Here is a 25,833-nt window from a genome sequence, read left to right as displayed (position 1 = left end):
ACTGGCTTCCTACTTGCCAGCTTCTTCACATTTTACATTCCAACTTAAATGGTTCAGCACTCCCAGGTGCCATAATGCAGGTGTGGCACCTTTAGGCAGAATGGACATGACCACTTGTAGCCCCAGGGCCCTGTAATAAGCATATGTCGTGTAAATACATACATGTGCATTATTATCCTTTTTAATTACTTTTTTAAGCTGATAAATACTATTGTATTTCTGTTTCCTGTGGTCTGACGAGTCCATGTTTCCAATTGTTTTTGGAAATCATGGACGTTGTGTCCTCTGGGCCAAAGAGGAACAGGACTGTCCAGATTTTTATCAGTGCAAAGCTCAAAAGCCAGCATCTCTGATGGTGTGGGGGTGTGTTAGTGCCCATGGCATGGGTAACTTGCACATCTGTGAAGACACCATAAATGCTGAAAGGTACATACAGGTTTTGGAGCAACATATGCTGCCATCCAAGCAACATCTTTTTCAGGGACGTCCTGCTTATTTCAGCAAGACAACACCAAGCCACATTCTGCACGGTAAACAGCGTGGCTGCGTAGTAAAAGAGAGCGGGTACTAGACTGGCTTGCCTGCAGTCCAGACCGGTTTCCCATTGAAAATGTGTTGCGCATTATGAAACGCGAAATATGACAACAGAGACCCCAGATTGAACAACTGAAGTTGTACATCAAGCAAGAATGGGAAAGAAATCCACCTACAAAGCTTCAACAATTAGTGTCCTCAGTTCCCAAATGCTTATTGAGTGCTATTAAAAGGAAAGGTGATGTAACACAGTGGTAAACATGCCCCTGTCCCAACTTCTTTGGAACGTGTTATAGGCATCAAATTCAAAATGAGTGAATATTTGCAAAAAACAATAAAGTTGATCTGTTTGAACATTAAATATCTTGTCTTTATAGTGTATTCAATTGAATGTAGATTGAAAACCATTTGCAAATCATCGTATTCTGTTTTTATTTATGTTTTACACAATGTCCCAACTTCATTGGAATTGGGGTTGTAGTACTTTAATTATACATCTTATTTAAATCATAAAAAGTTAGGTTTCTACTTAAAATTAATAATTAAACTGGTCGCATAGTTTAGGCAGAGTGAAATTCCAGCAGAAACAAAGTTTGTTATTTAAAAGAAGACTTTTACATGACATGATTAATTTAAACATGATTCTTATTATTACATATATCAATATTTTGCCAACCATTTAAACAAACCTTGTGTCAGTAGTGATCTGGAAAACTGCATTTTATTTGCACAGTTTATACATTCTGCATTATATTATATTATATATATGTGTAGCAGTATGCTTTCAGTTGCACTTGTGTGCCTTTTTTTTTGTTGGCCGTTCCTTGTGTTAATTAGTGAGCCAATCAGGGCTCTCTGTGGGACTATAAAAGAGTCTGCGTACGGCCATGGGGTGCGCTGTGTGAATGATTGTTGCCACTGCTCATTTCCCTCCCGTTGGCTTCTGTCCTCATGACTTCCGGGTTGTGAACTTGAGTGTTCGGTTGCCTGTGGCTGCAACTGGCATCAGGCCAATAGACTGCAGGATTGGTGTTGGTGTCGTCAGCTCACTATTGCCCAAAGCAGGTGCTTATTGATATCTACGTTTGCCGTGTTAGCGGAGCGTTAGCACGGTCTGAAGCGTCTGAATTAGCCTTTGCTCTCCTGTGCCTGGCTCTGGATAAACGGATGGTTAATTGGTGTTGGCTTCTGCTGTTTTGTTTCTGCCGTTGTACCTTTGCAAGCTTTCCATCTCCGTGCTTGCTGCTTTGTTTCTTCCTCTATCGCTGCTTGCTTGGCGTTGGTGCTACGTGCCAGTGCTCCCTCTGTTCTGAGCCCGTCCTGCTTTCTGCGGGGATTGCACACCAAGCTTGTTCAACTCATCGCTTCTTTCTGAGTTTATTATATTTTTGGCTGTATTTTTGTTTATTTTATTTTCTTTCTTAAAAAGGGTTTTACTGTGTTCATTTATTTCTTGCTTATATTTCTTTGCGGTTTATTGACTTGTTTTTCCTTTTTGTTTTTTTTTTTTGTTTTAATTTAAAGTAAATTTGTTGCATAATTTCTTTTCTTAGTACATTTTAGGTTGCAGGATTCTCTGTTTTTTATATACATTGTCCATATTCTGGTTTGGCTGAGTGCTTATGGCGGGGGGGGGGGATTAAGTGCTGGAGTGGATTCACCGATGTGTGATGTGAAGGTTTAGGGTGTTTGCTTACCATTTGCCTATTGCTTCTTTAGTGTGTGTGCCTGTGGAGCACGTGTGTGTGATCGGTCTTATCCCTCTGTGAGCGGTGAGTTTACCTCTCTGTTGGTAAGTGCTTAGCCTACAGAAAAACATACATCTTTTGGTTTTATGTCTTTTTTCGTTTTGTTTTGAGTTGGTTAGTCCTGGGTGGTAACCTCTGTGAACAGCCTGCTTTATGTTCTAGTGTTCCTTTTTATGCTTAATAAATAATTATTTGTATTTGTATTAGAGACACGTCTCTGTCTGTTAGTATAACGAACCTGTGGGCCTATTTAGTATATATGGTAGTGTTCCCTGGGAGTGAGTTCCTGGGGTGGCGTAGTCAACTTCATTTCAGTTGGTTTCAATTACTGAGCAACCACGCCACATATGCATTATATATATAATAATGTATAATTTATACATTATAAATTCTGCATCACACCCATGCTTTGACATTCAGCCTGTTAACAACAGACTGATGAGGGGGCTTAACTGAAAAAGGGGATGAGGTGGGTGGGAGTGGTATAAGTTCATGCAGTGCCAGAGAGCCAAAGTATGTATTTAAGGGTTAATATTGGTTACCCTCTGCATTTTCTGTTTCCTCATAATTTCTCTGTTTATTATATTGATGTCTCTATAATTACTCTATCTGGTGCAGCCCAGAGGAGGATGCATTCCACTTTAGAGTCTTGGTTCCTGTAATTCTCAGTAATTCTTCCTTAAGCTCCTATGGAGCTTTTCTTGACCTTGTCTCCTCTGGCGCTGTCTATAAAGAAACATTTTCCTCTCTCTGCAGATTATCTGGTTGTATGATCAGAGAGAAAGGTTGTTCTTCTCTGGCTTCAGCTCTTAGTTCAAACCCATCACACCTGAAAGAACTTGATTTGACCTACAACCACCCAGGAGAATCAGGAGTGAAGCTGCTCTCTGCTAGACTGGAGGATTCATAATGTACACTGAACACACTCAGGTAAGAACAACTGTGTTCAGAGATGCTTGTGTGGGTGTGTGATGGAATCAGAATGAACAACTGAAGACAATGATTATCTGCTGGTTCTATACTTCTGGCAGGTCTCCAGTGTATTGACTGTAGTTTATGTACGCTGTAATGTCTATGGCCGCTGTTATTCACTTAGACTTATGTCACCGTGGATGCAACTGATTGACCTAGATTGCTCTCACTCACCTTGACTGTTCTCATTATACAACCCCAATTCCAATGAATTTGGGACATTGTGTAAAACATAAATAAAAACAAAATATAATGATTTGCAAATCCTTTTCAACCTATATTCAATTGCATACACTACAAAGACAAGATATTTAATATGTTCAAACGGATAAACTTTATAGTTTTTTGCAAATATTCACTCATTTTGAATTTGATGCCTGCAACATGATCCAAAGAAGTTGGGACAGGGGCGTGTTTACCACTGTGTTACATCACCTTTCCTTTTAACAACACTCAAGTGTTTGGGAACTGAGGACACTAATTGTTGGAGCTTTGTAGGTGGACTTCTTTCCCCTTTCTTGCTTGATGTACAACTTCAGCTGCTCAACAGTCCGGGGTTTCCGTTGCCGTATTTTGCGCTTCATAATGCACCACGTATAAGCGGGGGTTTTTGCCCCGCCTAGTAGGGGATAAGTTTCCAGTACCTTACCTAGGATAATCGAGAAAGTGACAGGATCTGTGTCCCCACCCCCAATAATTTTAGTCTCGTTACCCGTTACCTTAGCAAGTATGTTTGTGCCTACCCTGTTGCATTAGAAAATTAACGTTAGTGCATAAGATGTGGCGAGGTGGGCTTCAGGAAATATCAATACCACGGTAGCACCCTGAAGTGTAAAGCACAACCTGAACGTGCACCAATGCGTTGTGTTAGACCCGCCCTCCCCAGATCTAGCAAGGAAGGAGAGACGCCCCTACCCCTAGATAAGTACTTATTCAGAACAGGCGATTGTTAAAGATGAAACAATGGTGAATTTATTATCAATTATTTTCAATTAACTTTCCTTTTCAGTTCAAGTATCATTTGTTGAGTTCAGGAAAATAATAAAAGGATGTTTCAATGAGGTAATACAAAAAAAAATAAACAATAACAGTCTATATACCCCTTTTTTTACTATTGAAAACACACAACAATGTTATACTGAATCAACACAAAAAAAACTATTCTCTTTCAAAGAATGTAATAACTCGGTCTCTTACACGATAAGAAAACACTCCTTCTTCTTCAGGGAACGTAAATGACTCAGCCTCTTGAACCCAGGAATGTATAATGCCCAGTTACCCATCTGTATTACTGGGACAGAGGCTAGAGGATGTCTGTGATGCAGGGTACCTTACTTTAATAGAGCTGATCAGAAGATGGCAGAGGAGCAGCTGAGCTCAGTCTCACACTCACTCACCCGCGCGCGCACGGGAAATGGCGCAGGCAGTGACTCTCCCCTATCAGTCTCTCACAGCCACTGGCGGCAGAATTCAACTCACCACAGTCCTCCTCCTGCTCGGCACGCAGCTCAGCTCCACTACACAGTCCGTCAGTGTGGAAACAGTACACGTTAAGCTGCTCACTCCATTTTCTCCCCTCCTCTGTCCAGACACACGGCTCTGCACGTCACAGAAAAGACGGGGTTCTTCCGTAATAGCAGTCTAGTTGCTCACCCCAGCTGATGACAGGTCCACAAACTTTCAGAAAACACTCTCAGTTGTGTTCAGAGTCCGAGATTTTAGGAGAAAAAGATGGAGCTTATTCGAGCTCAAAATATCCGAGCACCCTGTTTTTCTGCTCTCTCCCCTCACTCTGCCCTTCTCTCTCCCAGCCCCGCCCACCAAAGGCCCTCATTGGCCAAGGACTCTACTGGCCAAAATCACACAATATTAGGAAAGTTTCAAGATAAAAGTTCCTGTATATTTCCATCCTCTACACACGCATTTTCATTGGGGGACAGGTCTGGACTGCCAGCATGCCAGTCTAGTACCTGCATTCTTTTACTACGAAGCCATGCTGTTGTAACACATGCAGAATGTGGCTTGGCATTGTATTGCTGAAATAAGCAGGACGTCCCTGAAAAAGACGTTACTTGGATGGCAGCAGATGTTGCTCCAAAACCTGTATGTACCTTTCAGCATTAATGGTGCCTTCACAGATGTGCAAGTTTCCCATGCCATGGGCACTAACACACCCCCACACCATCAGAGATGCTGGCTTTTGAACTTTTTTGCTTCGGAACTTCGGATTGCGCTGATAACAATCCGGACAGTCCTGTTCCTCTTTAACAACATAGAAAAGCATTGTGTCATCAGTGAGGACTGGATACACTCAGCCATATGACTCTGAATTCATACAGCAAAAAACATTAGATTATAAAGCATGCAATATAATAAACCTTATATAAGGACTGTATTTCATATGACAAATGGTACAAATACGCAAACGTTTGGACACATCTGGCCAAAATTTCTGTTATTGTGAATAACTAAGTGAGTAAAAGATGACCTGAGTTCCAAAAGGAATAAAGTTAAAGATGATATCTTTATCTTAACAAGCACCCTGGGGGGAACCCCATCAGGGCCTGCAGCCTTGTTTGTGTGGAGTCTCTTCAGTTGTCTTTTCACCTGGTCAGCAGTGAGACTCACTGCTGAGGACCTGCAGCAGAGGAGTCAGGGGAGGACAGAGCCTACAGTGTCAAATCTGTTAAAGAACAGATTCAGCTTGTTGGCCCCGTCCACGCTGCCCTCTACTCCTCTGTTGCTGGACCAGAAGCTGGTGATGTTCCTCAATCCGCTCCAAACCTCTCTCATGTTGTTCTGCTGGAGTTTCCTCTCCAGCTCCCTCCTATATTTGATCTTACCCTCCCTGATAGTTGTCTTTAGTTCCCTCTGGATCGTTCTCACCTCCTCCCTGTCTCCAGCTCTAAAAGCCCTCTTCTTGTTGTTAAGGAGAGCTTTAATGTCCTTCGTTACCCATGGCTTTTTGTTTGGGTAATGTAACCCTCAAAGTTGCGTGTAGTTCAAAGTAACTCCAAGTCTCTTGTTCAGAGGGGTGGAAAAATATAGTCGGGTTACAAGGTTGAGGTAGAACTTCTATTTTATTTCCCACCGAACGGCTATGTACAGTACAATTAGCTACAGAACTGCTAACACCTTTTCTCTCTCTCTCTCTCTGTCTCTCTTTCTGTCACCCCGGGGATGTTCCCGTCCCGTGTGTGAGTGTGTCCCCCTCTTAATTGGTCCCCCCCCCCCCCGTAAGTCAGTACATAGGGACTAAATATCAGAGTTGTAATATTAACTACTTAGGAACTGTTTTTAACAGATTCACAAGAATATGTATCATCTCACATTTTAACTATACATATTTTAAACAAAAATTTTAAACTATACAATGAACAATGAATAATAATGAATGAAAACGATAAACAATTTTTTGCCCTCTTACAGTAACATTTAACAGAGAAGAAAAAACTGTCATCGTAAGAAGGTAACGGCAATTAACACAGATATGAACAATGCTAGCCTTTAGATAACTTTTGCTAATGTTAACAGCCGAGAGATAAACAGTTGATATAACTTTTGTAATGAACTGAGGACACACGCAGATGCTTCTTTTGCAACTTGATATAAGTTTTATCTCAAAGAAAATCCCAGCTGCTCTCATTCACGTGCTCTCAGTTCCGCAGCCCAAACTCCCCTACGGCAACACTGGTAGTTCACAAAACACTCAAGCTTTTGCCTGAATAATACCTTCTATGACATCTCCCCAAAAAGATTAATATAGTCTCTTCATTCAATAAAGTAATAGTAGGACTTTCAACCACATTATAAAAGGTACTCACAAAGCAGTTCTACTCAACTGAATTTAGGTTCCTGGTAAAGAATGTCTACTTAAAACTCACACATTAACATATGTAACCTGTACTGTCCTTTTAACAAACATATTTTACAGTCTGTCCTAAATCCAAATCTAATACTCTAGACATTTTTTTTTTCTTCTTCTCATTATGTGAAAGTACACCTATAAGTCCATTCCCACTACAGGTCTGCTAATTCTGCCAGATCTAGTCTGGGTCATCCCATCGGGAACTAAAGGTCTATTCCACCTTGGGACAGAGGTTCTACTCTGAGCTTGTTGGTGTGTCTGCTGATTGGTCAGAGACATTGTCCGAGGCAGGCCTGGGAGTGGTAACTTTTGGTGGTGCTACTGGTACAGCTTGAAGGTGACGTTGGTTACGTCTCAATGTAGTGCCATGCTCTGTCTCAAAGATATAGGACCTTGGCGTGATGCTTTCTTTGGTCACTATTGCAGGTGTTGACCATAACTTTTGACCATCCAACTTAGTCAAGACATTTTCACCTGGTCGCAATGTGGTTAAACATCTCGCTCCGTGGCGCCTGTTGAAGTAGTAGGCTTGTTTCTGTTTCTCCAAAGTATCCCTGGCCTTGATGCTCTTTCTGTTTGGCCATTTGGGTTGCAGGTTACTCTTGAGGGTAGTCAAGGTGGTATGGATCTTGTGACCCATTAGTAGTTCAGCTGGGCTCGCACCCGTACTGTTGCATGGTGTGGCTTAGTAGCACATAAGAACTAGTAGAGGATCTTTTTGGTATAATACCCCCTTTGCTGTTTGAATGGCTCTTTTTGCATGCCCGTTTCCCTAGCTAGTTCTTTAAACTCTACACTTGTGAACTAAGGCCTGTTGTTGCTGACCACCTCTTCAGCGATTGCCGTACCGGGTAAAAGTGGCCTTCAGCTGTTTCATAACCTGGGCACTAGTTGTCATTGGCATGTGCAAAATTGCAATATACCTGGAGTAGTAATCTGATATCACTAGTTTGCTTTTTGTGTTCACACAGGTCCATGCCAATTCTTTTCCATGGTCTGCTAGGAAGCAGTGTAGAGAGCAGCAGTTCCCTGGACTGAGCTTGCCTGTGCTCATTACATGATTGACATAAGACCCTGTCTTTGATTTGGAATGATATACCCGGCCACCAAACTGAGGTGTTTGCTCACTCTCTGCACTTAGACAAGCCTTGATGTCCATCATTAATATAATCTAGTACCTCTGCTCTCATTGCTTTTGGTATGATTATAATGCCTCTGGTGCCTCTGGTCACTAACCCACTGTGCACACAGTTCATTTCTCACAGGGAAAAACTCTAACTCTGGGGTGTGTTTACTCAATGTGTTCTGGCTACCCTGACTATATGTACCTGCTCAGAATCTGAATCCCTTCGTCTGCTTCGGTGGCAGCTTGGATGCTGTCCATCTTCTGTTTTGTGGCAGGTATGCCCTCGATGACAGATGCAACATAACACTCTACATCCCTGTGTGTGTCATTGTCCCTCTGTGTGTCTTTGCAGGGGCTCCTTGACAGTGTATCTGTATGACCAGTGTCTGGTGCATACTCCTCCATGGGGTTGAACCTCATCAGCCTCATCAACAAACTTTGATATCTGATTGGTACGTTGTCCACGTCTTTTGAATTTATCAGAGGGACTAGGGCTTTATGGTCTGTGATTAATTTGAACCCCTCTAGGCCACACAGGTATTTTCCAAATCGCTCATAGCCTCAAACACCTGCCAAGCACTCCTTTTCTATCTGGGCATACCTGGTTTCTGCGTCACTTAAACGTCTGGAACAATATGCCACTGCTCTCCATTCTTGTCTATGAAGCTGCATCAGCACTGCAACGATTCCATAACTACTTGCATCGGCAGAAACTGCTGTAGGCTTGTTGACATCATAATACTTCAGAGTGGGTGACGTTGTGAGTTGTCATTTAATCTGCTGAAATCTGGGAGGGACCCCATGTCCAAACAGAGTTGGATTTCAGTAACTCGTACAAAGGCTGAACAACTGTGGCTAGGTTGGGGATGTACTTTTCCAGATAGTTGACCAGTCCCAGCACTCTTTTGAGCTCCTGGACATTCTCTTGTGGAGAGAGATTTTTAATTGCTGACACTTTGGCTGGATCGGGTCACACGCCATCTGCATCAATCACTTGGCCTAGGAAGTGCAACTTTCTCTGGCTCCAACGTCTTTGTAAAACACCCTTTGTAAGCGCTCATCGTGTTCTGTTATATCCTTTCCATTAATAATTATGTCGTCCATATAAACAGACACCCCCTGTAGGCCTTCAAGTGTTTCTACCATCTTTCTCTGGAAGATTTCAGGGGCACTTGTGATCCCAAAAGGCAGACGCTTAAAGCAGCATCTGGCAAACAGCGTTATAAATGTTTTGAGTCTTTGGTTGTCTTTGTCAAGCAGAATTTGCCAGAACCCTGCTGCTGCCTCTAATGAAGAGAAAACCGTAGAGCCACTCAGGCCAGCAATGATTTCCTCTGCTGTTGGAAGAATAAATCTCTCTCTTTTGACTGCTTTATTTAGTCATTTGAGGTTTGCACAGATACACACCTTTCCTGATTTCTTTGGAGCTGGCACCATGGGTGCACACCACTCTGTTGGTTCAGTAACCTTTTGTATGATGTCATTAGCCTCCATTCTCTCTAGTTCCTGCTTTACAGGCTTCAGGAGTGGTATGGGAATTCTGTGAGCTGTGTGAACTGCATAGGGTTGGGCATTCTCTTGTGGGACGATTTTCACTGGCTGTGTCTTAAGCAGGCCAAACTATTCCCCAGCACTGCTGACCTGGAGAACTCTTTTCACTAGTCCCATTGACTGGGCTACTGATCTGCTGAGTAGGTTATTTACACTCTCACCTTCAATAACAAAGACTCTGAATGAGCAGTTCTTATCTTTGTATTCTGTTTGCTGTGACATCATCTGATGCTGACTAATGGTTGTCTGTCTTTGTGTGGGCACAGCATCTTTTCCTTTTTGCCAGACATTAAGAATACGTAAGATAACATTCTGAAAGTTACTGAAATAACCATTTTAAAAGTAGTGATTTTAGAACACTAAATATGCTTCTAAGTTCTCTGTTATTGGTTCATTTAGCCTTTTATTTTTCTTGTTTTCTTGATTTTATTCTGCAGAAGTAATGATTTTATGGTGTTCAATCTTCCGGCCACGAAAGACACTGTAAGGGTTACCTGTAGGGAACAAAGACGTTTCCCTGGGAAGGCGCTCACAGAGTAACCGCCACCAATCAGAATCGAGAACTAGGAATAGCTAATTACCCATTAGGTAAGAGAACCTATCAACACCTTTGCTCCACCCCCAATGGGAAGGGCCAACAGTTGAGTAAAACTAGAATGCACACAAAGTTCGAGCTTGCGTCCCAGAGAAGAAATGCCAACCGCAGTTGGAAAGAAAAGTTTAGAATGCTTAGATCAGATCTGGGCATTTTGTTGTCTGTGTAATTTGTCTTTTTGTTCATACTTTTTAAGTTTAACCCCAACCTTAGAGAAGAAAGTGAAGATTTCTTCATGTGGCCAAGTAAGGAATTCAAGTGTCAGCTTCAGTGGGTCAACTACACCAACAAGCCTCCAGAAATGAGTGTATTATCTGTGGAATCATAATTTATGATTTTACATTCAATACATAAGTTCTAGACAATTTTGCTCATTTTCATTTCTATTTTCACTCATTAAAATGTAGCCAGCTGCAGCTCGCTACCTCCAAAAATTCCTGATAGAGAATATCTGATAGTCATGGCCAAAAGTTTTGAGAATGGCACAAATTTTGGTTTTCACAAAGTTTGCCTCGGCATGCTGGATATCAGCTTCTGGGCAAAATCTTGAATGATGGCAATCCATTCTTGCCTAATCAGTGCTTGGAGTTGATCACAGTTTCTGGATTTTTGGTTGTCCACACTCTTTTTGAGGATTGACCACAGGTTCGCAATGGGATTGAGATCTGTGGAGTTTCCTGGCCATGGACCCAAAATTTCAATGCTTTGTTCACACCACTTGGTTATCAATTTTGCCTTGTGACATGGTGCTTCATCATGCAGTAAAAAGCATGGTTCATCTCCAAATTGCTCCTGGATTGATGAGAACTTGCTCTTGCAGGATATTTAGATAAACATGCTGAAGAGAGATGCTAGAACGCGTTAAACTATCAGATAAACGCGTTTAGGAGAGACAGTGGGATGCATCAGACTATCAGATAAAAAACATTTTGTGTGTGTGTGCATGTTTAGAGTGGAACATGGAGGTGAAAACAGAATCAAACCAGGACTGAAGAAATGTAAGTACACACACACACACACACACACACACACACACGTCTTGCTATACATATGAGAACGTCCATAGATTACTATTGTCTTTTGTGTTACTGTAGCTAAATAATACCACACCTAAACCTAAATCCTAACCTTAACCTCATTATCCAAAAGTCAATTTTTCTGCTCTTTTAATTTTCAAACAAAAGTCATTGTGATGAAAACACCACATTTTGTTGGTCCTCACTTGAGCAGAAATTTCATGTAGCCCTATCATAGTGAGGACATGGGGTCCTCATCACAAGTAGGTTAATGCAAGAACACACACACACACTTGTTTTGTGAAAATCATGACATAATCCTACAACACTGGAACTCCTTTCTGAGAGATCTAGAGATGAAAACAGGTCTGTGTTACAGAAAGTTCATATATTAAGTTCATCAGTTGATATTTTATTTTCTACCGTCTTTAAGACGTCTGAACTTTCACAGTCCAGTCAGGACAATTTCCAGTTTAAATATCAGGAGATAAAAACACATGATGCTCCTGTTCAGACCACACGGTAAGGACATGATAAACCTGACCACACACACCGTTCTGACCATTAAATCAAGGACAGGAACAGAAAAACTCCAGGACTTAAATAATAATCAGGTGTATGAATGATGCGCCATGACGCTGCGTAACAAGGCGTTATAGAGAGTGAATAAGGAATTTATCAGGTCTCTGAAAGTTTCACTTTAATCAGTGACTTCCTCTGATGTTAAGATATTCTTAATCAGATTCATTTAAAATTAATTACCTTTCTTTATAAAGACACTCATGATCCCTTAGATCAAAGGATCAGCTCTGTCCCCTTTTCTGTTCACAGACTTGAGGTTTTAAAATGTAAAACATCAGTGATGAGTTGGCTGGTAATAAACGTCATTCTCTCTCGTTGCCAGTAGTTTACACCATAAAATCATTGTTACACATAGAGCAACATAATAAACGGTGAACAGTGAAACAGGACCACCATAGATTGATCAGTCATTATAGATGATTATAGATTGATCATCATAATCGATCATTCTCAGCACAGCCATGACACTGAAGTGGTTGTGTGTTGCTGAATGTGTGCAAAGGCTGGACGATGCAATGATAGGATGATAGAGCGATAAATTACATCACGATGTGGTTTTCTATCAGTGCTTCCAGTAAATTGAACAAGTGCATGTATTAGGAATCTGTATTCTGACTAATTTGATATGGGAGTAACAGTTAATAAAAACACTGTTAATCACAGAGAAGGAAATCACAATAATAATGAAATAAAAATAATAAACAGACATCAACTGAAATTAATGTAGGACTGTATGATTACTTATTAGGTGACAGTGCTGGACTGTTATTACTCATTAGGTGAAAGCGATGGACTGTATGCTTACTCATTACATGACAGCGCCGGATTGTATGATTACTTATTAGGTGACAGCGCTGGACTGTTATTACTCATTAGGTGAAAGCGATGGACTGTATGCTTACTCATTAGGTGACAGCGCTGGACTGTATGCTTACTTATTAGGTGACAGCGTTGGACTGTATGCTTACTTATTAGGTGACAGCGTTGGACTGTATTATTACTCATTAGGTGAAAGTGATGGACTGTATGTTTACTCATTAGGTGACAGTGATGGACTGTATGATTACTTATTAGGTGACAGGGCTGGACTATATGATTACTCATTAGGTGAAAGCGATGGACTGTATGCTTACTCATTACATGACAGCGCTGGATTGTATGATTACTTATTAGGTGACAGCGCTGGACTGTTATTACTCATTAGGTGAAAGCGATGGACTGTATGCTTACTCATTAGGTGAGAGCACTGGACTGTTATTACTCATTAGGTGACAGCGCTGGACTGTATGCTTACTTATTAGGTGACAGCGTTGGACTGTATGCTTACTTATTAGGTGACAGCGTTGGACTGTATTATTACTCATTAGGTGAAAGTGATGGACTGTATGTTTACTCATTAGGTGACAGTGATGGACTGTATGATTACTTATTAGGTGACAGGGCTGGACTATATGATTACTCATTAGGTGAAAGCGATGGACTGTATGCTTACTCATTACATGACAGCGCTGGATTGTATGATTACTTATTAGGTGACAGCGCTGGACTGTTATTACTCATTAGGTGAAAGCGATGGACTGTATGCTTACTCATTAGGTGAGAGCACTGGACTGTTATTACTCATTAGGTGACAGCGCTGGACTGTATGCTTACTTATTAGGTGACAGCGTTGGACTGTATGCTTACTTATTAGGTGACAGCGCTGGACTGTATGATTACTTATTAGGTGACAGCGCCGGATTGTATGATTACTTATTAGGTGACAGGGCTGGACTGTATGATTACTTATTAGGTGACAGGGCTGGACTATATGATTACTTATTAGGTGACAGCGTTGGACTGTATGCTTACTTATTAGGTGACAGTGATGGACTGTATGATTACTTATTAGGTGACAGGGCTGGACTATATGATTACTCATTAGGTGAAAGCGATGGACTGTATGCTTACTCATTACATGACAGCGCCGGATTGTATGATTACTTATTAGGTGACAGCGCTGGACTGTTATTACTCATTAGGTGAAAGCGATGGACTGTATGCTTACTCATTACATGACAGCGCCGGATTGTATGATTACTTATTAGGTGACAGCGCTGGACTGTATGATTACTTATTAGGTGACAGCGCCGGATTGTATGATTACTTATTAGGTGACAGGGCTGGACTGTATGATTACTTATTAGGTGACAGGGCTGGACTATATGATTACTTATTAGGTGACAGCGTTGGACTGTATGTTTACTCATTAGGTGACAGTGATGGACTGTATGATTACTTATTAGGTGACAGGGCTGGACTATATGATTACTCATTAGGTGAAAGCGATGGACTGTATGCTTACTCATTACATGACAGCGCCGGATTGTATGATTACTTATTAGGTGACAGCGCTGGACTGTTATTACTCATTAGGTGAAAGCGATGGACTGTATGCTTACTCATTACATGACAGCGCCGGATTGTATGATTACTTATTAGGTGACAGCGCTGGACTGTTATTACTCATTAGGTGAAAGCGATGGACTGTATGCTTACTCATTAGGTGACAGCGCTGGACTGTATGCTTACTTATTAGGTGACAGCGTTGGACTGTATGCTTACTTATTAGGTAACAGGGCTGGACTGTATTATTACTCATTAGGTGAAAGCGATGGACTGTATGTTTACTCATTAGGTGACAGTGATGGACTGTATGATTACTTATTAGGTGACAGGGCTGGACTATATGATTACTTATTAGGTGACAGCGTTGGACTGTATGCTTACTTATTAGGTAACAGGGCTGGACTGTATTATTACTCATTAGGTGAAAGCGATGGACTGTATGTTTACTCATTAGGTGACAGTGATGGACTGTATGATTACTTATTAGGTGACAGGGCTGGACTATATGATTACTCATTAGGTGAAAGCGATGGACTGTATGCTTACTCATTACATGACAGCGCCGGATTGTATGATTACTTATTAGGTGACAGCGCTGGACTGTTATTACTCATTAGGTGAAAGCGATGGACTGTATGCTTACTCATTAGGTGAGAGCACTGGACTGTTATTACTCATTAGGTGACAGCGCTGGACTGTATGCTTACTTATTAGGTGACAGCGTTGGACTGTATGCTTACTTATTAGGTGACAGCGCTGGACTGTATGATTACTTATTAGGTGACAGCGCCGGATTGTATGATTACTTATTAGGTGACAGGGCTGGACTGTATGATTACTTATTAGGTGACAGGGCTGGACTATATGATTACTTATTAGGTGACAGCGTTGGACTGTATGCTTACTTATTAGGTAACAGGGCTGGACTGTATTATTACTCATTAGGTGAAAGCGATGGACTGTATGTTTACTCATTAGGTGACAGTGATGGACTGTATGATTACTTATTAGGTGACAGGGCTGGACTATATGATTACTCATTAGGTGAAAGCGATGGACTGTATGCTTACTCATTACATGACAGCGCCGGATTGTATGATTACTTATTAGGTTATTACTCATTAGGTGAAAGCGATGGACTGTATGCTTACTCATTAGGTGAGAGCACTGGACTGTTATTACTCATTAGGTGACAGCGCTGGACTGTATGCTTACTTATTAGGTGACAGCGTTGGACTGTATGCTTACTTATTAGGTGACAGCGCTGGACTGTATGATTACTTATTAGGTGACAGCGCCGGATTGTATGATTACTTATTAGGTGACAGGGCTGGACTGTATGATTACTTATTAGGTGACAGCGCTGGACTGAATGCTTACTCATTACGTGATAGGTCTGGACTGTATGCTTACTTATTAGGTGACAGCGCTGGACTGTATGCTTATTCATTTGTTGACAGGACTGGACGGTGCTTACTTATTAGGTGACAGCGTTGGACTGTATGCTTACTCATTAGGTGATAGTTCTGGACTGTATGCTTACTCATTAGGTGAAAGCAATGGACTGTATGCTTACTCATTAGGTGACAGCGCCGGATTGTATGATTACTTATTAGGTGACAGGGCTGGACTGTTTGCTTATTTATTAGGTGACAGCACTGGACAGTATAATTACTTATTAGGTGACAGGGCTGGACTGTATGATTACTTATTAGGTGACAGCACTGGACTGTATGCTTACTTATTAGGTGACAGCGACGGATTGTATGATTACTTATTAGGTGACAGCGCTGGACTGTTTTGCTTAATCATTAGGTGATAGTTCTGGACTGTATGCTTACTCATTAGGTGATAGGTCTGGACTGTATGATTACTTAATGGGTGACAGTGCTGGACTGTATTTACATTTATGGCATTTGGCTGATGCTGTTATCCAGAGCGACTTACAATTTGATCAGTTTATACAGGTAGGCAAAGGTGGTGTTAGGAGTCTTGCCCAAGCACTCTTATTGGTATAGTCAAGGGTGTTTACCCAGGTAGGGATTGAACCTCAGTCTACAGCGTAGAAGGCAGGGGTGTTAACCTCTACATTATCCCAACCCGACTGTATGATTATTTATTAGGTGAGAGCACTGGACTGTATGATTACTTATTTGGTGACAGCACTGGTCTGTATGCTTATGTATTAGGTGACAGGGCTGGACTGTCCATTTGGTTTATTAAACAAACCATAAGAAAAGAAACAACCAGTACTAAAATATTCACAGTACTACTGGGGCAACTCAAGCCTTGGCCCGCTGAGACACTGAGGTCATTCTCTCAATGACGCGTGAATTGATTCAATGAAAAAGAAAAAGGAAAAAACACCAATCCAGCAACACCTGCTAATCACTCCAAGCTCACTGCACTGCAAACTTCTACCATTCAAGTGAACACTGCAGTCCATCCTCAAACATTCCTCCCAAACTCCATGGACTACACTTAACGCCAAGCAGACTGGAGTATAACTAAAGGAAAAATAAAATAAAATAAAAAATATAGTTAAAATAACTAAAACAATGCACCCACTCTGGCCAGTGGCTCACAACACACTTAATGCCTGTTTGCACACACAGTATGACCACAGGCTAGAGGGCAGCTTAGATAGTAAAATACTTTCTTTAAAAGTTAGAGCAGCATTTCCATTAAAACTCATAAACTGAATAATTAAAGTGCTAAGAGGGCTACTTGGATTAACGTAGTCGAGACTGAACCTGCAGTTCCAACAACACGGAACGCTGGCACCAAGACACCCATCGACTTATCCTAGCAGTAATGAACCAAAACCTGCCACCAGGACCCCAAGGTGTTTGTATATATGCCTGCTCCCATCCTAATTATGGACGTAGCCCACATAGAAAAACACAAACAGAAGGTGCTCCACTACACAGGCTCCATATATGGTATATCAACACCACTGACTGACCACAAACGACGGTGACCAGAAACGAGACTAACTAAATGAACTGTATGATAAAAATCACTGGCTAGATATTTTAATTAGCTGGTCTTAACTGCCTGTTTTTAGCAGCTCACTCAACGTTACTGGTCTGTTACAGCAAAATATATTTGGGCAAATCACAAATCTAGAATTATTACAGTTCAAATTGTTTAATTAGATTAATTTAGTATGATTCTTCCTGCTGTTCTCTGCTGCTCCGATTGGTCTTATCTGAGCTTTTAGCGTGATGGGTCTGGAAAATAGAGCAGCATAGCTCACAGATTGCTGGAACCAGTTAGAACCAGTCAGAAGATCCAGTGCAGTGTTAATCGGGGGATAAAAAAAACAGGGATAAAAAATAGGAATTAGAGAATGTATGCTGTGGGAAAATACATCACATTCCACAAACAAACAAACAAAGATCATTATACACAATGCGGCTTCTGCATTAATTAATGAAACCTCATTAAGAGCTCATGTTTAATTTAATGATAAAGCAGGCTATTATCATCTGTGTGAACTCCAAATCTACAGTTCGGCTGGTTTCTGTGGAGCATCAACATGGATCATTTTAGCTGAAAGACACTGCACTGGACGTTTAGCTCGAACACCATTCACTTTAATTAGGATGTTTTAAAGGCGTCATTAAAATGGAAACGATTACAAATAGATGGTATAGATCATCTTGGTACACGATGGATCGACTTAGGTGTTCGATTGATTATTGATTATTTTATTTATTTTTATCTGTCAGCGCCGCTGATTTAATTGAATTAATCAGTGGTGCAACATCTGCATTTTATATACTGTGAAAACTCCAGTCTTTTGTCTCACAGTGCTGGGAAAAAGAATTTGTGGTTCCATGGTGTAATAGTCAGCACTCTGGACTCTGAATCCAGCGATCCGATTTCAAATCTCTGTGCAACCTAGTTGACTTTCTGTTGGGCAGTCGTGGGTTGGAGGTTAGGGAACCCCTGTGACCAGAAGGTTGCCGGTTCAATCCCCAGCGCCGACAGTCCATGACTGAGGTGTTCTTGAGCAAGACACCTAACCTCCAATTGCTCCCTGGGTGCTGTGGATAGGGCTGCCCACTGCTCCAGGCAAGTGTGCTCACTGCCCCCTTGCATGTGTTTGTTCACTAGTGTGTATGTGGTGTTCCGTATCAAACCAGTTAGAACGTGTTTACAGGGACCGCCTTTTCCTTTGCTCTAAAGAGAAGCTGGAAATGTTAAATGTAAAATATCACTTCAGATTCTTCTAGACCAACTTAAACTCTGGACGCATCAACCTGACATGACACTTGTATTTAAGGACATATTGAAAATTTCCCGCCTGCAGTAAGAATGTGGTTCATAAGGTCGTACCTGCTTCACCAGGACGCTGATTTAACAGTACAGGAATGAGGTCATTACGCTGTGTTAGGACAAAGATGAAATAAAATACAAACTTTAACAAGAATAGGCTTTAGTAACCTATAGAGCTTTTTCTTGTGAAAACAAATATGTTTGGTACATCAGTACATTCGGATTACCATTCCGATTGCAAAAATGGCCAGACATGACAGGTTAAAAAAAAAAAAAAAAAGGACAAAGATGGCTTACTGGCACTTTATATACAAACACAGACATGACTGTTTGGTACGATGCCAGGATGTGCTGATTAAGCAGAACATTGTATTGGGCTTCATTCAAAAAGCAGTAAAGGCTGAAACACATCTGTCTCAGCAACGTTCCAGGAACAGGAATAAAATTCAGAACGTGGTTCCAACAATGATCTGATTGGTTGCGTCAGATGCTGTTCTTGTGGTTGTAGTTGGTCTTTCTCATTTGCTCTCTGTAAATATATGATCATGAAGATCAATGTGGAAGTTTCAGAAAAAGACTAGAAATGAAAACATCAGTTAATCTTGTTTTCATTCACAGCGAATGTTCATCTTTAAATTCCCTGCATCTCCATATTAAAGCTCCTTATAGCAGATAAACACAGATGGGTTTTCCTGCCACTGTGGGGGTTTTCATTTTGGGCTAACAGGGTTCTCTCCATGGATCACCACCTTATCGTGGTGGAAGGGTTTGTGTGCTTGAATGATCCTAGGAGCTATGTTGTCTGGAGCAAAAGCTCCTGGTAGGGTCTCCCATGGCAAACTGGTCTTAGGTGACAGGCCAGACAAAGTGTGATCCATAATCACCCCTATGAAAACAAGAAAGCAGGACTTGTGTACCCTGCCCGGATCAGGGTTACCGGGGCCCCACCCTGGAGCCAGGCATGGGGTAGGGGCTCGCGCCAGCCCAGCCCGAAGGAGCTACATGAGTCCCCCCTCCCATCGACCCACCACTGATGGGAGTGGCAGTAGTAGGGGTTCGGTGCATTGTGGATCGGGCAGTGTCCGAAGGCCTGGGCCTTGCCGTTCTGATCCTCAGTTGCTGAAACTGGCTTTTGGAACTTGGAACATTACCTCAGGGAAGGAGCCTGAGTTAGTGCGCGAGGTTGAGAGATACTGGCTAGTCGGGCTCACCTCAACACACAGCTTGGGCTCTGAAAACAATCTCCTTGAGAGGGGCTGGACTTTATTCTTTTCTGGAGTTGCCCATGGTGAGAGGCGGTGGGCAGGTGTGGGCTTTCTCATAGCCCCTCGACTTGGTGCCTGTATGTTGGGGTCCTGACTGTTGTCTGTGCTTATGCACCGAACAGCAGTTCAGAGTACCCAGCCTTCCTAGAGTCCTTGGGAGGGGTGCTTGAAAGTGCTCCTCCTGGAGACTCGATTGTCCTACTGGGGGACTTCAACGCTCATGTGGGCAACGACAGTAAGACCTGGAGGGGTGGGAGTGGGAGGAATGGCCTCTCTGATCTGAACTCGAGTGGTGTTCAGTTTTTGGACATCTGTGCAAACCACAGTTTGTTCATAACGAACACCATGTTTGAACACAAGGATGTCCATAAGTGCACATGGCACCAGGACACCCTAGGCCACAGTTCAATGATTGACTTTGTAGTTGTGTCATCGGACTTGCGGCCATGTTGCGGACACTCTGGTAAAGAGAGGAGCTGAGCTGTCAACTGATCACCACCTGGTGGTGAGTTGGATCAGGTGGTGGGGGAAGATGCCGGTTAGACTGGGCAAACCCAAACGTATATTGAGGGTTTGCTGGGAACGTCTGGCAGAAGAACCTGTCAGATTGATCTTCAACTCACACCTCCATCAGAACTTTGACCAGATATCGGGGGGAGGTGAGGGACATTGACTCAGAATGGGCCATGTTCCGCTCCTCCATTGTTGAAGCAGCTGACTGTAGCTGTAGTTGGTTGGTAGTTGGTGCCTGTCGGGGCGGTAATCCTCGAACCCGGTGGTGGACACCCCAGGTGAGAGATACCGTCAAGCTGAAGAAGGAGTCCTACTGGGCATGGTTCGCCTGTAGGACACCAGAGGCAGCTGGCAGGTATCGACAGGCCAAGCAATCTGTAGCTTCAGTTGTTGCCAAGGCAAAAACCCGGTTGTGGGAAGAGTTCGGAGAGGACTTGGAAAGTGACTTTAAGTCGGCTCCGAAAAGATTCTGGCAAACCGTCAGGCGACTCAGAAGGGGAAAGCAGTGTGCCACTAGCACTGTATATAGTGGGGATGGTGTGCTGCTGACTTCAACTGAAGACGTTATTGGGCGGTGGAAGGAATACTTTGAGGACCTTCTCAATCCCACCAACATGTTCTCCAGTGAGGAGGCAGAGTCTGGGGACACGGGAATAGGCTTGTCCATTACTGAGGCCGAAGTCGCTAGGGTAGTTAAAAAGCTCCTTGGCGGCAGGACTCCAGGGGTGGATGAGATCCGTCCCGAGTTCCTCAAGGCTCTGGATTTTGTGGGGCTGTCTTGGCTGACACGCCTTTTCAACATTGCGTGGACATCGGGGGCGGTGCCACTGGATTGGCAGACTGGGGTGGTGGTGCTTCTTTTTAAAAAGGGGGACCGGAGGGTGTGTTCCAACTACAGGGGAATCACACTCCTCAGCCTCCCTGGTAAGGTCTATGCAGGGGTACTGGAGAAGAGTCCGGCTTATAGTCGAACCTCGGATCCAGGAGGAGCAGTGCAGGTTCCGCCCTGCTCGTGGAACACTGGACCAACTCTTTACCCTCTCGAGGATTCTGGAGGGTTCATGGGAGTTTGCCCAACCAGTCCACATGTGCTTTGTGGATCTGGAGAAGGCATTCGACTGTGTTCCCCGGGGTATTCTGTGGGAGGTGCTTCGGGAGTACGGGGTACATGGCTCTTTGCTACGAGCCATTCAGGCCCTGTACAAACAAAGCAGGAGTTTGGTTCGCATGGCCGGCAGTAAGTCAGACTCGGTCCCAGTGAGAGTTGGACTCCGTCAGAGCTGCCCTTTGTCACTGATTCTATTCATAATTTTTATGGATAGAATTTCTAGGCGCAGTCAGGGGATGGAGGGTGTCCGGTTTGGTGACCTCAAGGTCACATCGCTGCTGTTTGCAGATGATGTGGTCCTATTGGGTCGGTCATCGGTCATCAGGTCTCCAGAGAGACTCATCTTCCAGAGCAGCGTCAACACAGAAATAAAGCAGAACAGAAAGTTTTAGTTCTAGAACCACAAAAACAACAAAGAACCATTTAAAATGAGCACATCAGCCTGTCCTCACACATTACACTGACCAGACACTTCATTAAATCCACCTGCTTGTTTCTACACTTACTGTCCACTTTATCAGCTCCACTGACCACATAGTTTCTCTCTGTAGTTCTACAGTTACAGACTGTAGTCCATCTGTTCCTCTGACACTTTGTTACCCTGAGTGCAGAAACTATGAGGTGGACTGAATGAAGTGGCTGCCCAGTGTCCAGCTAAATGAGAGAGTAATATCATTCATACTGAAAACCTTTCCACTGTAATGAAACTCAGACATGACCACTTTCAGGGCATCAAGACACGTTTTGTGTCTCCTTTCAGGTTCATGTTTAGTTCTTAGTTTCCTCTGTGATCCAGAAGAAAATCTCCCTTATCAGAATGTTTCTGAACGTGCTCTGATGAGTGAATCATTAAATTAGTTCACAGCATAAACAGTCCAGGGACGACCATCCTATAAGGACAGCCGAGTGAAAAGGTGTTAATGAAAGAACATGATTGACGTCTGAGATATAAACATATATAAGCTGATATAAACCGTGTAGCACAGTTAGCGAAGGAAAAGAAAAGCCATGCTGACCGAACAGACTTCATGAGCTGTAACTACAGACTAACTGACCTTTAACTGTTTGAAGCCATTCTAACCAACCAGATTCAGACACGATAAACCATTCAAATCAGCTGAGAGGTCCTTACAAAACTACACAAACCAACACACAGGCTCTCTCTCACACACACTCACTCTCTCTCTCTCTCTCTCTCTCTCTCTCCAATGTCTCTTCCTGTGTGCAGATTCCTGTGAGTTCACTCTGGATCCAAACACAGCGTACAGGTCTCTCTCTCTGTCTGATGGGAACAGGAAGGTGGAGAATGGGTTGGATGTTCACTCGTATCCTGATCATCCAGAGAGATTTAATGTGTTGTGGCAGGTTCTGTGTAGAGAGAGTCTGACTGGACGCTGTTACTGGGAGGCCGAGTGGAGCGGGGTGGTTCAAATAGCAGTAACATATAAATTAATCAGGAGGAAAGGAGACAGTGATGACTGTGGGTTTGGACACAATGAAAAGTCCTGGAGTCTGAACTGCTCTGATGACAGCTACTCTGTCCTCCACAATAAGAACATCACTGAACTCTCTGCTCGTCTGTCCAGTAAGAGAGTAGGAGTGTATGTGGACTGTCTGGCCGGCTCTCTGTCCTTCTACAGCGTCTCTGATGATCAAACACTGATGCACCTTCACACGTTCAGCACCACATTCACTGAACCGCTCTGTGCTGGGTTTTTTATTGATTACGGCTCAGCGTGTTTAAAATAAAATCACCTCCTGAGTGAAACACAAACCATAAAAATATCATGTTTGTGTGGTTTTATGTGTAAAACAGTAAAAAAAAAATGTTTACATCATTTTTATCTTCATTCTTTATAATGAAACCGTCTGTATTTGTTTATGTGCCTTTAAGACCGATATATGTAAATGAGCTGTGTTCTGATTGGCTGTGCTGAGCCTCATTTATAAAGCAGTTCAGTCTGTGTTTCTCTGGTTTGGAGATTCAGATAGAGACGATGTTCAGAATCAGTGGAAGATCTACAATAAAGAACTGATTAAACTCCCATAATTATGATGATGTCAACCTGTCCATCACCATTGCAAACAAGAAGGGGCTCAAAGCTGATCCCTGATGTAACCCCACCTTCACCTTGAAACCATTTGTCACTCCAACTGCACACCTCACCACTGTCTTACTATCCTCATACATGTCCTGCACCACCCTAACATACTTTTCAGCTACACCTGACTTCCTCATACAGTACCACAGTTCCTCTCTTGGCACCCTATCCTATGCCTTCTCTAGATCCACAAAGACACAATGTAGCTCCTTCTGACCTTCTCTGTACTTCTCTACCAACACTCTCAATGCAAAAATTGCATCTGTGGTACTCTTTCTGGGCATGAAACCAAACTGCTGCTCACTGATCTGAACCTCTCACCTTAGCCTTGCTTCAACAACTCTTTCCCATACCTTCATGGTGTGGCTCATCAACTTTATACCTCTGTAGTTGCTGCAGCTCTGCACATCACCCTTGTTCTTAAAGATGGGGACCAGTACACTGCTTCTCCACTCATCAGGCATCTCACTCTCCAGGATTTTGTTAAACAACCTGGTTAAAAAGTCCACTGCCTTCTCCTAAACATCTCCATACCTCCACAGGTATGTCATCTGGACCAACTACCTTTCCATTCTTCATCCTTTTTAAAGCTGCCCTCACTTCCACTTTACTAATTCTGTGCACTTCCTGATCCACTATCTCTCCCCCCGTTGTCCTCCTCTCTCTCTCTCGTTTTCCTCATTCATTAGTTCTTCAAATTACTCCTTCCTTCTACTCATCACTCTCTGTTCACTCACTAGTACATTTCCTCTCTATCCTTCATCAGCCTAACCTGCTGTACATCCTTTCCAGCTCTATCTCTCAGTTTAGCCAAATGATACAAGTCCTTTACTCCTTCTTTACTGTCCAGCCTCTCATACAGCTCATCATAGGCCTGAGCCTTTGCCTTTGCCACCATTATTTTCGATATGTGACTAGCCTCACAGTACTCCTGCCTACTTCCTTCATCTCTCTGATTATCCCACTTTTTCTTAGCTGCCTTCTTCTTCTGAATACTGGACTTCCTCATTCCACCACCAACTTTCCTTGTCTTCTTTCCTCTGACCAGACAAAACACCCAACACATTTTTGCCAGTTTCTCTCACCACTTTAGCTGTAGTTTCCCAGTCCTCAGGTAGCTCCTCACTGCCCCCTGTTGCAATTTTTCCCTGAACTGCCTGCAACCATCCTCCTCCTTCAGCTTCCACCATCTAATCTTTGGCTCTGTTCAACTGTGAACTGCACACTGAAGCCAATAACCATTTATTGTTTTATTGTTGATGCCACATTCATTTCTTATTTCAGTAAAAATGTCCTTTTACACAATTTAAGTTCCTGATATTTCATTGCTAATTCCACTTAACGTTAGCTATTAGCTAAACTGAGGCTACGTTTACACAGCAGGTGAAAGAGGCCCAAATCCGATCTTTTTCCTCATATGTCCCTTACCAAAAAAAAGTATACTTAAAGTTCATTTTATTAAGTAAACTTAAGTAAAGTTCAAGTATATTTCCAAAGTATACTTTATGTAGTAAGTATACTAATATCAATGTACTAGTAGTATACTTGTAAGTGTTCTCTTTCAGTACTTCTTGGGACTAAATTGGCCCACTTTTTAGTTTATTGAAGTATACTTTTAAGTATATATTTAAGTATACTTTAGGTGTAAGTGTAGTAAACTTTGAGTACACAACTAGTTTAGATTTAAGTTTTATTTTGTATTGCAACTATACTATGAACTATACTAAAAGTGAACTTCTCAGTATACTGTTAGTTTACTAGTTATTTACTTATATCCCACTTTTTTAGTTTATGAAAGTACAGTTTGAAGTATACTCTCAGGAAACTAATAGTTTAGTGGTTTTTATACTGCAAGTATGCTTGTACATTTTCTTTAAGTGAATTTATTAATACTTTGTTTAGTACTTCTATATTATTTTTGCACTTTAAAGTATACTACTAGGTTTCAATTTAGGTATTTTTTTATACTTAAAATATACATTTAAGTTTACTTTAAGTACACTTATCATTGAACTACATGTATAAAAATAAACAAGACATACTCAGGATTAAGAACATGTTTTTTTTATAATCAAAATTACCAAACAAATATTGTACTGGATGACACTCCAAACAAAGCACAACAAGCACATTGTCTTTTGATAAGCCGACATGCAGCCTCTACAAGATCAGTCCCTGGCT

The 25,833-nt window shown here is 42.2% G+C and overlaps 1 pseudogene; it reads left to right on the top strand.

The window, feature by feature from the left end:
* The window catches only part of LOC108411713, a 34,620-nt pseudogene extending 11,023 nt beyond the window's left edge, over positions 1 to 23,597 (top strand).
* Positions 23,598 to 25,833: the final 2,236 nt, after the last annotated feature.

The sequence above is a fragment of the Pygocentrus nattereri genome, chromosome 12 (genome assembly GCF_015220715.1).
Source record: "Pygocentrus nattereri isolate fPygNat1 chromosome 12, fPygNat1.pri, whole genome shotgun sequence".
In the NCBI taxonomy this organism is placed as follows: Eukaryota; Metazoa; Chordata; class Actinopteri; order Characiformes; family Serrasalmidae; genus Pygocentrus; species Pygocentrus nattereri.
This window is presented reverse-complemented; position numbering and strand designations above follow the sequence as displayed.